At 50.3% G+C, this 15666-nt stretch overlaps 1 protein-coding gene across 12 annotated transcripts in view; it reads left to right on the top strand.

The window, feature by feature from the left end:
• Positions 1–15666, top strand: part of LOC113244095 (uncharacterized) — a 37214-nt gene that overhangs the window by 8350 nt on the left and 13198 nt on the right. The window lies entirely within an intron of this gene.

Below are 15666 nucleotides of genomic sequence, written 5' to 3'. Positions count from 1 at the left end.
AGAGGATAGATTGGAGAGGGTTTTAGAAGTCCTAGCGAACAGGATTGCTAATTAGTTGTGAATAGATGGTGAGGATGGAGGCGCCAGGCTTACAGGTAGCCACAGCTGATGTGTGTCATCCAGCGCTTACTCTGTAGGTGGGCACTTTGCATGCGGGATCTCATGTAGTCCCATAGTAGCCCCAGAGAGGGGCTGTATTACTGTGCATTTTATAGGACAGGAAGTCGGAGCCTGGAGTCGTCAATCAAAGTGACAAGGCAGGTATACAGTGGGGTCCTAGTTAGGATTTGAATCCAAGGGAATTAGCACCCTTAGCTTCTACACAGTAGCGTCAGCAGCTGACTGGATTTCGGTACCAAGTGATTGGGAAGTGAAGTGACCATCTTAGGAAGCAGTTAATGAGTGGCAGATTAGGGCCTAGAACCCACTGGAACCACTTCCTGCCCCCACCACCCCAGAGTTCACAAACAAGCTGCTGGGCACCACATCAGGCCATAGCCATGTCATGTTTGGTTTACCGAATATTTTTAAATAAGTTTTTAGAACTAATTGCTAACATTTTAAAAATCTTGAGATTCACATTAAAACCTGCTGGATTATCTTGAAAAGTGAGAAGATCTGGCCATACTGGGCCCATATAGCAGCAACCCTTGCTGCCTATTCTGTGTTTCCTTCGGCTGGGACCTGTGCTCCCCAGTGGGCCAGAGCCCACCAGCCTGGGATCCGTGCCCACCTCCACATGTGCCTGAGTTTGCATCTCTCAGCCACAAGCTGGTCCAGTTTGATGCTAGGCTGTGTGTGTGCGTTGAACCCTGTGTCAAGCCCAGGCTTCCGTGGATGGTTAAATACTCTTTTTGAACTTTGGAGAATATAAGCTAAAAACAACAGCATGTTTTGCGTTGTTTTTTCCCTTCATACTGTGGGAACTGAGAAAAAATAACTGCCCATTCACACTTGAGTGTCCACAAGACGAGGGTTCCATACAGGTAGTGCAGGCCAAAGGTGAATGGTCATAGTTCCTGAAACCAGCACCAGGTAGAAGGAAATATCAGTCATACCATGGAACGTGGCAGACATAATGGCAGCGTTACAAATCATGCTGTGACTTTTTTCTGTTTAATTGGTTCAGTAAATTATTATTTGCTTGAATTGTGAGCTGTGTACTTTAGACATCTTATAAGGAAGCTTTTGGGGAAAATACGTGTGCACGTATGCGTGGGGGGGCATAGCTTACATTCTGTAGCTTGGAATTCTCTGCAGAAGTTCAATTTTGAAATATTGATTTTTAAGTGTAGTGATTTATTACAGATTTGAAAACATGTTTCTGTACAATTAAGTTAACGTGAGTCCCAGGATGGCAAACAGGTATTTTTCCATATTAAGTATTTTGTGATGTCTACGACGTAATAATCGCCATGGCAGTGATCAGATGGGACAAACGATGGCTTTGTGCTTGTGTGTTTGTCCGCAATTTGTAAACTACGCTTAGAGACACAGGTTCAAACAGGTGCAAGAAATAGAGCTGACATCAGAGCTTCAGGAGTTTTGACTCCTAATCTGTGTTCTTTGTGACACCGGACTCATTTTCCTCATGCCTGGCCGCCTGATTCAGGGACTGGGGGAAGGCAGCTGCTGCCGGGCATGAATTTCTCAGAGGCCACCGGGCACCATTCTGGGACGGCCAGTGGGTCTCAGAGGTTCACTGTCCATCTCGAAAGGGTTATCTGTACTATCAGACCACAGTGACCCAGCCCTGCAAGCTTTTCCCTGGGAGTTGATGTCATCATATAAGATTTGTATTACAGATCAATTCAGTGTCTGGAGCCATTTGTACCCAGTTACCCTGGACTTGTGAGGCCACACGGCTGCTCTGTGGACTTTGACCCCTGTCCCGCACATTCTCCTTCCTCCTTCCCTTCCTCCTCAGAGACTCCCCACCCCCGATGTACACACCCAGGGTGGGACCCCAGCATGTGTGGCAGCCAGTCCTTCAGTTCTTGTCCGTGACACTCAGAAACCATTGTTTCTTACTGATATCATATAGACAATATGGTACTTAGCACCAATACTAGGGACTTAGCACTACGCTGACGGCTGGGGATACAACAGACAGGTGCCCTGCTCCTGGGGACAAGATTAGCACGCAGGGATTCATTTGCGAACCAGGTGGCACTTCGTTACAGGACTAGAACAACTGGTATTTTATCTCAGTCGCATTGTAGTTTCATTTTTGTGGTGTGGCCTAAAAAACCTAGGCTCCCCAAAAGATCGGCCAAGTGCATGGTAAAATTAGACTTATTCACTCATTTAACAAATATTTAGTAAGCACCCATCATTGTCAGGCACTATGCCAGGTGTCAGGACAATAACAGAGGACAAAACTGACAAATATCCCTGTTCTCTTGGAGCTTAGGCTGTCACAGAAGGAGACAGAAAAACTGTGTCAATATGTAATCTGAGCTGAGAATTTTGAAGAAAAACCAAGCAAGATAAGGGAGAATGACCCGAGGCAGGGGTGGGGGGCCTGCTCTTTGAGATAGGGTGGCTAGGAAGGCCTTTCCGACGAGGTGACTGGAAGCAGGGCCCCGCAGGAGATGAGGGAGAAGCCGCGGTCTGGAGGAAGTCCTTCCCAGGGAGGGGGGCCCCAGGGGACAGATCCTCCCAGTGGCAGTGGTCTGGCTCATTTGAGAAATAAAGAAGCCACCAGCTGAACTCCTGGACTCCACCGTTTCCTCATCTGCAAGTCTGTGGGCTTGTTGGGAGGAGCAGATGAGATCATTTATAGAAGTATTTATGTCCGCCATCAAGCACTGTGTAAAAGTTATCCTCTCTGTGTTGACTTTATCAAGTTTTTGTAGAGTGTCTAAACCATCAGGATTATAATTATTATATTACACCTCTGCCCTTTCATTTCTTTATTATTGTGGTGAAATTCACACAACGTGTAATTACCCACGTTAAAGTGCACGACCCCCTGACATGTAGCGCTTACACTGTTGTGTAACTACCGCCTCGGTCTAGTTTCAAGCTTTTTCATCATCCCACTCTTAAGTTTTTCATATTAGTCTATGTCACGGCTCTTGAAAAAAGACACCCCCCCCCATATCTGACTTTGTCCTTTCTGTTTCTGACTGGCCTTCGCCAGTTCCATGACTCATCCGTGTGTTTATCCAGCAGATATTTATCGAGCACCTACTAGGCAGCAGGTTCTACGCTAGGTAGGCACTGAGACCACAACAGTGACAAAGGACACGCAGGTTCTTGCATTTAGGGGACTCATAATCTAGTGGGGATTTAGACACTGAATGCATAATTACCAGAAAATTAATTTAAATTAGATCAATGCCTGGGACACCCGGGGGGCTCAGTCAGGTAAGCGTCTGCCTTCGGCTCAGGTCATGATCCCAGAGTCCTGCGATTGAGCCCCGCATCGGGCTCCTTGCTCAGCAGAGAGCCTGCTTCTCCCTCTCCCTCTGCCTGCCGCTCCCCCTGCTTGTGCTCTCTCTCTCCCTCTCTCTCTCTGACAAATAAATCTTTAAAAAAGGAAAAATAAATTAATGCTTATATGAAAAAAGCGCTTTGAAATTGTGCTTAAAACATTTGCGGAATTAAAAAAAAAATTTTTAAAGATTTTATTTACTATTTGAGAGAGAGCGAGTGCGTGACAGCAAGCAGGGGAGACGGAGAGGGACAAGCAGACTCCGCACTGAGCTTGGAGCCCAACGTGGGGCTTGATCTCAGGACCCTGAGATCATGACCTGAGCTGAAATCAAGAGTCGGTTGCTCCACCGACTGAACCACCCAGGAGCCCCAACATTTGTGGAATTATTAAAGCTACCAGCAGTGAGATACCACTAGCTAGTAAAGCTTAGGCTAACATGACCGTATTGTTTTTATAATTATGTCCTTAGTTCAGAGACACTGGAAAGAAAGATCACCTCAGGGAATTGACCTGGATCGTGTTAGGGCAGAGAGCGGGAAGGCAGGCTAAGGTGAAAGCAGCGGTCCTTCATTCATTTCCTCTTGATAGCAATCTGTGGAGGTCTGCGCGGACGGCTATTGTTAGCGTTGCTCCCATTTTATAGATGGGAAAACGGAGACCTAGAACGCCGTGTCTTGCCTCACGCCACCTGGTGGGGATTTTACTTGGCTTTAGCCCTCTGTCTGGTGGAGCTGAAAAGCATTTTGCCCAATAGGGGTCAGTGATGCACCTGGTTGGGAGAAGAGCTGCGGGGTTGGTCCGCAGCGGCCCAGCGCACTTGGTGTGCTCCCGCCTTCCAGGAGAGGGCGCTGCGAGGCTGGCCTCGGAGTCGCCTCCCCAGACCTCCTGGGTCCTGCCCTCCTGCCGCACCGCACCCCACCCCCCCAGACTCCTGACCCAGCAAGCTCTCCGCACCCTCCGGCCTTTCTTGCACACTGAGGCGCGCATCTGTGTTTTCCTAGATGATTGTTTCTTAATCACGCTGTGGAATAACAAATCATGGCTGGGAACCCAAGTTACCTCAAGTGACGAGCCTAGTGATCACCAAAACCTAGGTACAGCCCCCGGGCAGGGAGCTACAAAAACTGCTAGCGTGGTCCTCGCAGCCACGTGGTCCAGCGGCGCCCCGGCGGTGCCCGCGCTGCACGTCTGTCATGTAGGCGCTGAGCGCATTTCTTTAGGCAAGGTGACCTGGCAGCATTTCCACCCCACCCACAGCTAGTTTCGCTTTCCTAATGTTGTTAAAAAGTGCCTTCTAACTGAAGTAGGGTGGTTGAACAGGTTCCAACGTTTTACTGTTTTTTAACATGGGCATATGAGCTCGCTTCCTTCGAGTGGGTCCCTCTCGCTGCTTCTCAGCGAGATGCCCACAACTGTCCTCTTTGGCATTTGTCCCGAGTGCCGGTTCTGATAGCTTTGGGGCTGTGGTTTAACATGAACCATAAAAGCTTCTTTTAGAATAATTACTTTTTAATCTGGAAAGAGCCAGTTTGATAGAGTGTGGTAACGCCTCCTGCCCGGGAACAAGTAGACACAGTTATGTTCATTGACTGCTGATACCTCTCTTCTTAAAAGGGGAGACGGCTTTGGTGGGAAGGAAGGAAAATGAACATGGTGGATAGGGCAGTTTGAAGGACTATTTGCATGTCTGCTTGAATCAATGGTACAAACACCGGGTGTCCAAGCGGTGTGGGCTAGGTTGAGCACGAGGGACAAGATGATTTAGAGACCCCTGAGCGGGCCCTGGGCTGGATGCAGCACAGAATGGTTTTCAGAGCTGTCCTGTGGCAGCCATGTGGCATCAGTTTCCTAGGACAATCTCAGTTTCAGAGACAAGAAGATACACCGGCCCTTTACCAGGTCATGCCTCAGACTGCCACCACTTCTCAGTTCTGAAAGTGTGGTCACCAGAGAGGCCCGTGAGCAGTGACAGGTGTCATCACCTAAGCAGTGACCTTACCCCCGCAGTGAAGCAGAGCTGGGACCCACCGAGCTCCCTGCGCTGGTGGGGATACCTCCGATTCCTTTTTCACTATGATGCAAGTCCGTTGGTAATAATTACTTGTATTTGTAGGACATTAAAGATTTTGGTGCAAAAAGAGGAAATGGGTTATCAACCATTTTGCAGTTTAGGCGGCAAACCTCTTTTTTGGTAATTAAAAACAATCAAAGATGAAAAGAATATGGAACATGCAACGGAGACCAATTCTAGAAAAAATGATTTATGCCAGTCCCAGCTGAGGCCAACAAATTTGGGAAGACTTGCTCGTTTTACAGAAAGAGCCTTCAGCAGAGATTCATGCTTGGACTGACTTAAACGTGAGGCTCTTCCAGAGCATTTCAGTAGGAAAGAGGACAGACAACCTGGAGACTGTCACAAGCTGTTACCAGTGGGAGATGAGTCTTAAGTGAAAATAAAGGGTCTGATTACCCAGCGAGTCAGGAAGGGCTGAGGCTTCCCTTTAGAAAAATCTGACCTCGCGCAGACTCTCTTGAGGGCAGGTGCAGGAAGCCAGGAAGAGCCACGCTGGCCTGATCAGTCCCACACAAGCTCCCGGAGGCAGAGACTGTGCCTTTCACGGCTCCTCACTGCTGGGGTGACTGGTTCGCAGCACTCAGTGAATGTCAGACCAACACATTTATTGGTTAGATTTGATGCACGTCAGGAGAAAGAGCTCTCCACTTGTGACCTCATCTGGCATGGTAGCACAACCTGGTGCTTCCCACGTCTCTTGCCTCTGGAGGAGTACTGAAGAAGAGACAAAGTGCGGGTTTCACGTGCCCAGAGGAAAAAAATTCATACGGACATAAATTAAAAAAAAAAAAAAGGAAAAGAGAGCCAGCCAAGCTAATCTGGGATTTTGATCACCATTATGAAGGCGTTTCTGTTTCGTCATTCAGTTTCTAGCACGGCCTCCAGCTCAGACCTGTGCAGCCGTGTCTCAGGAAACTCCTTCCCTGCTCAGGCCCTCTCCCTGCCCCCTGGGCTCAGTTACTCATTTGGACCCGGGCTGCCACATCCCAAGACACCCCTCTTTCCTGAGTCCTCCCCATGTATCTACCGAAGGCAGAGGGGTTGGGGTGGCACTCTCGGGGTGATGCTAGGCTTCCCGAATGGCGCTGTCCCCCCCTAGGAAGGACTTCTGCTTGGTGATGCCCTCGAGGAGCCCGGGGAGGTAACCGGTTGGGCACTGATTCAGTGGGGAGAGAGCACGGATGTGCATGTCTAACTGGGGGAGCTAAGTCAGCCCAGGGAAGGGCGGGTCTGTGTCTCACCTGGTTCAGGGCTGGCAGGGTAGCGTCAGGAACTTTGGCACCACGACTTCTTAGGATGTCATGAAGATTTTTCTGAGATTCCCTCATCGTCATTGAACCAGCACACACAGGATTGGGACTTGGCTTTTGTCTTGGTTATAGCCTCAGAATCCCAGGAAAACCCGTGAGAATGCTCGAGTCTGAAAAATAAAAACTCACAGAGGAGGCTCTGCGTACTGGGGTAGATGTCAGAAGTCGTGGGGTATTCGGGGTTAGCTGTGGACTGAGGAACCCACCTAGGGGCACGGGGAGAACACGTCCACGATATTGGTCAGTGAGAACTTTCCTCTAAATAATCTTGGAGAGAAAGGAATGGAATCAAGGGCTGAAGTTGGAAGATAGAAGGTTGACCTAGTTATAAGGTTGGCTGTCTGTTTAATTAATAGATCGCCCCATGGTGTGGCATAGCAAGGTCGCGCGCAGTCCCGGATATTAGTAATGCTGTCCTGGGGCTCTGGAAAAAGTGGTGACCAAGTATTCCGCTTCGGGTTTATTTTATCTAAGTCTCCGGGCCGGCATGGATCAGAAAGAGAGTAAAATATTGAAGTGGCAGCCCAGATATTGGTTGTAAAAACAAACTGACTGGAAAGGGCAAGCATCTTAGATCCAGCCGGGGTAGCCAAGCCCCAGAGAGTGACGTCACCCATGCGTGCCTCATGGGAGCACCTGCGGCTGTTTTGGATTTGTAGTCCTACGTGGGCCCACAGTGCTGACAGGACTGTTCCTGTGTTCAACCTGCCCTGTCAGCAAGACACTGTTTCTGTGATTCGTCTGCCACATTGTGGCACATTCACGCACAATCTCTGTTAAGTTCAATTACATTAATGTTTAGAACTACTGCAGGTAGAAAAGGCTAGAAAGCACTATAGCAAACGATGATTACTGAAATTAAAATGCTTTGAACTGGAACATTCGAGAAGCTTGTGAATTTGTAGGAGTTAACCAGGGTGGGTACCATCTCTTTCAAGAAGCATCTAAGTTCGTAAAGGATCTCGGCGCTCTTTGAGAGGTATTCCAGACCAAGGAGGGAGGGAGGAGATCAAACATCACGATGCATCTTCGAATACCGAGTCATCTCCCTCTACAAAGCCCTGGGGACAGAATCATTTGGGTCTGTTGCCTGTGCGGGCAGATGGAGAAACTGTGAGGGCGAAGGCCTCGGAGCAGACTCTGGAGGAAATGTTCAGGGGCGAGCACCCTGTCGCAGCCTCTTTGATGTCAGGGGAGAAGTAGTTGAACTCCAGGCCTCACTACAAGATATGAAGAGTCACTCCAAATTTATAAGCTCGTTAAACTTGTATTTTGGACGGTCTGCACGTCCGGCTTTGGAGAAAACACATAGAATGCTCCAGCCACACCTTCTCAAACCACTTAGCTGACAGTTTTTGTTCTAATTACTCTAGTGAGCGTCTCTGTTATTTACAGTTTGAGGAAGGCAGGGCAGGGGGTGTTTGTGCTTTGGTACGCTTTTTAGCATAGAGGGGGTCAAAGTCAGCCATCTTTTGAAGTCAGTCCGAATTGTCAGATTACCAGGGACCGCCAGAGTAGAGGACCCCCTCCACACACACACACACGCACACACACACACACACACACACGGACACACAATCAGCCATCTGTTTCATTTGCTAAGGCCGCAGGGCCAGGATCCTTGTTTTTAGGTTTGTATATTCTTCTTTTTTTCTTTAATTTTTTCAAAGTAGGCTCCATGCCCAGTGTGGAGCCCGTCATGGGGTTTGATCCCACAACCCTGAGATCATGACCTGAGCTGAAACCAAGGGTCGTATGCTCCACTGACTGAGCCACCCAGGCGCCCCGCTCACTCTGTTTTGACGAAATGACAAGGCTTCCGCCCTTTTCCTTCCTTCTTTCTTTCCTTGGGTATTAGTGAGATCAATGGGATAAAGGTCCTGAAGTACTCTGAATCACTTCCAGAAGGGTGCAGCCGGACTCGCTACTACCCTCGGGTCACTTCACGTACCCCCACCCTTTAGGGTTTCCCTCTGCTACCCTGGGGGTGCCGCCCTAGAGAAAGCAGGAGGCACTGGGACCCAGCAGCACACGGTGCTGTTGGTGGGAGCTGCTCCTTCCTGACCTTGGCATCAACACTCTTATCTCCAGATATAGGATACGTGGTAGTTCAGCCACGGTGTCTCCGCATCAAGGGGCCTTCAGGCACCTCCGGTGCGACTTGCAAGCTAGATACTTCCAGCCCCTGTTCCAGGAACTATGAAAAGGTAGACTCTAGGTGGGACGATCTGGGTGGAACCTAGGAACCTAGGATGCACTCGCACAAGATGTTTCCAAAGACGAGGCAGTGGGGAAATGGTGAGCCCTGCTCCCCGGTGTGTTGAGATGTCAGAACTCTGCTGGGAGGGCACAGTGAAGCCCCACCTTCCCAGAGAGCTCTGGCTCAGAACAGCCAGTTAGCCCGGGATCAGGGAACAGCAGAGTAACCGCAAACCCTGTAAGCTAGACATCCTCGTGCTTCTCAGGCCCGTAATGCTGCCACCTGCTGCAGATAGGACGGCGGAGGGCTGGGCCAGACGGCCCTTTCCAGACTGGCTCTTCTTGGGGAGTGGTTCCTCACTAAGCCTGTTTCATTTAGGGACCCTCACGCCTCTCCTTCACCCCGCACCACCTTCCCTCATGGGTGGTGAAGGTGTTAGATCTCTTACAAGAAGAATATTAGGCTAACGAAAAGGGAATACAGTATTTATTTGGTTGCTGAAAGTGTTCTTAGCAGAAAAAATGTGTCAAACGCTGCACTGGGGATTGACAAAGGTTTGGTAGCCAAGGTCTTGAAAAGGAGAGAGACAGCAAGCCTTGCAACTGTAAATAGGTCATTTCTGTGTTTCTGTCACCAAAATTTGCCAATTTGATGTCAAGCGACTCTCAGTGTTTGTACGTGCATGTTTGTGCTGTTAGACTGTCTTCTGAGCAATCGGGAGTTGTTAAGAAAACATTGGTGAAGTCAGCGACCAACAATTCCTCCCGAGCCTTCTCAGGGAAGATGAGGCCCTTCCTCGTATCATTCACCATGTGGCACTCTTGTCATCCTTCTGCCTGGACATTTGCCCTTCCTCAGGAGAGCTGGGTTCCTGCCCGGACATTTGTGCATGTGTGCGTGTGCGTGTGTGTGTGTGCGCACGCGCGCATGGGGGAAGGGAGAGGGAGGAGAGCGAGTTCTGTCCCTCTGTGGTGATCACCACCGGTCAGTGGAAAGCCTCGAGCTCAGGCAAGGTGAAGCAAGAGTGACACCAAGTGCCAAGAATAGGAGCTTACTGTGGCATCAGATGGTGTTTTCTCTCCTCAAATTATAGGAGCACAAAGGCTTTGCTCCTGTCCGCAGCATTCATGTCAAAGAGAGGGTGACAAGAGACTCCAGAGGCCGGCTTCATGTCCGTATTGCACTCTGTTCATTAGATGAAGGGATTGGCTCTCTGGGAATCAGATGCAGAACTGGGGCTTTGAGGGGCGTCTGGGTGGCTCTGTCGGTTGAGTGTCAGACTCTTGGTTTCAGCTCAGGTCATGACCTCAGGGTCTTGAGATCGAGCCCTGGGTCAGGCTCCACGTTCAGCAGCTGGAACATCTTGTTGGCCAGAACGTGATGCAGAGATCCAGGGTTCCCTTTCAACCCCCAACTGATCCTTCAGCTTCTTCTGGAGAATAAGAAGGACCACAGGTACATCCTCCTTGCTGGTGACAGAGAGCTGTCAGGTTACCAAGGTGGCTGGTGGGTCACCTTTGTATGCAGGGAACAACCCGCTCTACTTGTTCAAAAACAAGCAAACAAACAAACAACAAAACCCACTTCTCTGTTCTAGAGGCTGCTTCGGACTCAGGGTCTCTAGGGCCTGACATCTACCCCATTAGTCCTGTGTGGGGAACTAGGGTGCATAGTCTTATGAAACGGCCCCTGGGAGGGACTGGGCACTTTGAGGGGCAGAGCATCTGTGGGCTGCTTCGAGAGATCTCCCCTGGTGCAGGCTGGGCTTGCAGGGACCGCCCTTCCTCACACGTCTCCCCGGGCAAGGAATGTGGCCAAGTTGGCATTTGCCTTCTGGCCAGTCCTTATTCTCAGCTTGGAGCCTACTTGGTTTCTTCCATCTTGGGAGATAAGGAGGAAAGAGCTTTGTTTGTTCAGGTGCCACCAGTCCAATGACTGATTCGGGCTCCTGAGTGTCTTCGGGGCGTTGTATCAGATCTGCCCCCTGACGTCTCTATTCCTGATCTGGGTGTACTGTAAACAGCAGGTTGGTTCCAAACTGGGAGGCATTGGGAAACCCTTTGGGGAGGAGATTTCGAAATGAGATCTAGATTGGAAAAAATACAGTGGGGTGAGGTTCTAAGGAATAAAAGAGACAGAAAACACTGTCATCCTGGCTCTCGGCTGGATCGCAGGGATAAACAGAAGAGCCTAGAAAAGCCTAGAGTGGAGGTGGGGGCAGCCGACAGGAGCACACAACTGTCCTTGCCTCTTCCCCCCACCAAAGGAGGCGAAGCCACACCTGGAACACGCTTTCGGTCTAGGGCATGTCAGCACCGGCAAGGTACGGATAGATTAGCGGCCCCCCCGCAGAAGAGAGAGGGGCCTGGGGGGCAGGGGAGCAGAGTTGCCAGGGGGATTAGGAGAAAAACTTAGTTACAGAAAGATTTGAAAAGGCCTGTTAGATAATTGAGGGGGGCACTAGGTGAAACAAGGAGTAAAGAAGCTCGTGAACCCAAAGCTTCAGGGACCCCCCGGGAGGGGCAGCCTCACACTGCAGATGTAGGGGGGCGTTCCTAGCTCAGGATGCCCCAGCATCGGGTGGCCCCGAGTGGCGGGTGCCTCTGACATGAAGAGCGCAGAAGAAGATGCTGCCTGGATCCAGAACCACGGAAGGTGGCTGTGAGAAGGAGAGGGCAACCTGAGGAACAAGGAGAGGAAGAGCAACGAAACCAACTCCGAAGCAGAAGAGGAGGTAAACAGGAAGAGAGGCAGGAGGGGCATCCTAAAAGGAGCAGAAAAAGAAAGAAAAGGAGAGTGAAGATCGTGCGTCTCATCTAAAGGCCTTGGAGTGGCGAGGTCAAGACGGAGTGTCCACATGTGGTCGGTACGCAGAAAGCTTGTCATCTGGTCAATAAATCCCTTTCATCTAGTGGGATGAAGAAAGCGGTGCTCTTTGAGGGTGTACGTTTGGCACCATACTGCGTAAAAACCGTGCGTGGCCCTGTAAGAACCAGCTAACCAGTTATGAATGAGAGGGGTTTATGATTCATGAGCGTGCCTACCGCCTCCGCCCAGAAGCCATGACTTCCCTCGTCTCGTGCAGGGTGCGGACCCATCTAACCAGAACCACCACCCAACCTCTCCCAGTCTCCTTAGATGACAAGCTGTGGCATCCTTGGTCCACCCAACTCAGCCCCCAAGCATCTTGCCAAAACATCAGTAAACAAGTGTAGGTAAAGGGAGTTATAGACCTCTGTACTTCGGGCTGTTTCTCCTCTTTCCCAGTGCCCAGCACGTGACTAACCAGGGATTTCTCATCACAGGCTATGTATTCTTTCCTTAGAGGGCAGTCAGAAGGTCCCCAAACACCTTCCTCTGAGCTCAGAGTAAGTTTACTTTCTTTGCCTTTCATAGTCTATTACCACGGACCAGGACATCAGTTTGCCTGAGCCACATGGGAAAATTGCCCCTCACCTCTCACGTACCCAGCATTCTCAGCAGCCAGCGCGAACTTGACCAGTTTGCAGTTGGCCAGCTTTCCTGCTAAGGTTGAGCCAGAGATGAATGTTATTAACGACAACATCTCACATTTGTTTAGGGATTTGTACCTCACAAAGCAAATAATTATCTTATTTAATCCTCACAATAATCCCGCGTTACTGTTATTTCCACTTTATAGACATCGAGTTTCAGAAAGATACAGTGTCTTCCTCAGGGTCAACTGGTAGACTAAGATCCACTCATCCTCTGACTGCAAGTCCTCTGGGCTTTCTCTACAAGGTCAGGGGCCCCCTAGAGATTTCAGAGTAACAGCAGAGTTGTCATTCCTGGATCTTTTTACTGACCTCTAGTTCTGAACCCCGGGGACCTCCAACATCAGCCTCTTCGTACATTTCCTCTGCCAAAGACTCTTTCAAAGTCCCCCAAAAGTTGTCCTTGCAAAATCAAAATGGGATCATTGTAGGAAAAGTACAAAATACAAACAGACAATAAAATCAGAACTCCCCCACTGAGTAATAACTCAGAACGATAAACGCTGTGTTCAGTCTTCTGTAATTTTTATGATGTATGCGTGGACTCACTTGTGTTTACCAAAATGTAAAATGGGCCTACCTATAACCCTGTTTTAGAATCTGCTTTTTAAACTTAACATATTGCAAACGTTTTCCTGTTAGTAAATATTTTTATAACATCATGTCTATTGGATACATAGTATTTCATTATGATTCTTAATGGTACTCTAGAGTTAAATATTTAGATTGTTCCTATTTCTTCATTTTTATGACCCGATTTATGATAGACTTCTAGATCTGATTTTAATTTTCATTTCTTTGATTTTGAATGAAGCTGAATTTTTTCATATGATTTTTATCATTTGAAGCTCATTCATGAATAGCCCATCCATACTATTTACAGCTTTCAACAATGTGTATTTTTTTATTGATATGTATAAACTCTTTCTATTGAGGCTGAAATTGTACCTGCTTCAAACTCATTTACACCGCATTTCAACGCACTATTTTGAATTTGGGTACATACGGATTTCCCCCGACTCTCCCAACCAGACCCTGGGTGCTTCGCTCTTTTCCCTCTACTTTTTCTGTAACAAGTTCCCCCCAAACAAAGTAAACCTTGTAAAAGGCTCCTCCTCCAGTGCTCACCCCCACACGCGCTCTGGCCTCCTTAGGGAGCGCCATTCCTCTCCACCTAGGCACCAGGGCTGGTAAGGATGGCTCTCATCCCTTCTGCCCTGACCTCCCAAACCTCACTACCTCCTCCCCTTACACCAGCCTCTGGCTGGGGGGGTGATGGTGGACCCCCTGAGGCTCCTGCATAACATTTCAGAAAACCCTGACATGAGCCACTCAGAACCCCTGGAAGAGAATGCTTAGGGGGTGTTAGTATTAGCAGAGAACCATCTTGTGGGGGAGGAAGTATTAGGTCTCCCATGGCAGGAGTGGAGAGAACCGCACTCTCCAAGGGCCCCTCTTGCTTCTGAGCAAGGCCTTCATGGCAGGGGTGGCTGGCGGTGAGCCTGCGGTCCTCCTCCTGAGTCTCAGGCAGTCCGCTCCTTTGCCCTGTTATTACCGCTGGCAGATTTGTTTGTGCCTCTGGCAAAAGGGACGCAGGTCCTACCAGTTCTCCTGGTGTCCTTCAGCAGCTCAGCCTGCGCGTGGGGAGGAGGAGGTGCCCAGGCCTGTTACCTAGAGTCCCCCCCACACTGCGGGGGAGGCCGGGAGGGGGCTGGGCAGGAGCCGGCTGGACAGGACAAGCCAAGGGGGTGAGGAGAGGATGAGCTTGTTCCCCGCCAAGATCACCACCTTGGAAAGCTGGGACTGCAGGGAGGAGGTCAGGGTACACATGGGGGTGGATGTTGGGTGTTCACTTCGGGGCTCCTGTGGGTTTGGAACGCCCTGACCCGCTCTCACTCCCCTAAGTGGCTCCCCTCCCACCCTTTCTCGGGGTTTGGCGTATTTGGAAGAAGGCTGTGGCTGTGACTTTAACAGGAACGAGACACCTGGCATTTCTATGGTAGGAGCTAGATTCTCATGCTCTTGGCCCCCTTGGTCTCTGCAGAGCACTTTGGCTTTTTCCCTGCAGCCGGGCTTAGGAGTTTCCAGAACTCCCTCTTTTTCTATCTCCACATACTTTCTGGGAAGACAGTGTGATGCTCGACAGTGAGAGGCTGGGGGTTCCACACAGGTGCCAGGTGGCCATGGTGACCTTGACAGCATGTGACCTCTTTAGGCTTCATGTTCCTCGTCTAGACAGACAGCAACAGCGCCGACCTTGGGGCTGGTGCCTAGTACACCAGACGGATGGGAGGTGGGTGCTCAACCGTGTCGGGTTTTTTCTCTCCCTTCCTTTTCTCAACCCTGCTGACGTGGGTGACACTGGGGAGCTCCAGAGACCTCTGCTCGAGGGTGGGGCCCTGGGGCAGCCTGGCCCCTTTCCTGCCGTCCTCAGGGCTCACCCGCTCGTGCACCTGTCCCACCCCCCGCACGGACTGGGCCACCTCCGTTTCCCCCAGCGGAAGGTGACCTCCGGAGCCCGGGCCCCCTGCCTCGTTCATCTCTGCAAAGCCAATGCATCAGCACAGTGCCTGACACAGAGTAGGCGCTGAGGGTCCAGAGAACAAGAACTGAAAGGAAAACATCTTCCATTTCCTCGCTATCCACGTGACCTTGAGCAACATATTTAATCTCCCTGAGCCTCAATTTCTTTGTCTAAAAATAGAACAGTAATAGCTACCTCCTAGGGTCGTTGTGGGGATTAGTGGTGACGTCAGAGGGAAGCGAAGCTCGATGCTGCCCGGCACGTAGTAGGAGCTCAGCGAGTGGAAGCGGTGATTAGCTGCTATTAGAGGACTGCTGACGTGTCCGCCTGAGGCAAACGGACGCTCCAAGAGTTCTGGGGTCAGCAGTGAGTGACACCGGGTGCCCCAGGAGCCTGTCTGCGTCCCTCTGCTCTCAGGAATGGGGTGGCTGCTGTTGATGCCAGCGGGCAGTGAGGCCCGGCAGCGCGGACACAGAGCAGCCCACCCTGCAGCGCTCACTTCCCAGCTTTCTTCTCCGTGGGGGTGGGGGTGGCGGCCCCTGGAGCCTGAAGTGGGAGAGGTCTAAGGGCCAGTGGTGCCCCGTTTGCAATCGAGGCGGCC

Source organism: Ursus arctos, unplaced genomic scaffold (assembly GCF_023065955.2).
Source record: "Ursus arctos isolate Adak ecotype North America unplaced genomic scaffold, UrsArc2.0 scaffold_23, whole genome shotgun sequence".
Taxonomy (NCBI): Eukaryota; Metazoa; Chordata; class Mammalia; order Carnivora; family Ursidae; genus Ursus; species Ursus arctos.
This window is presented reverse-complemented; position numbering and strand designations above follow the sequence as displayed.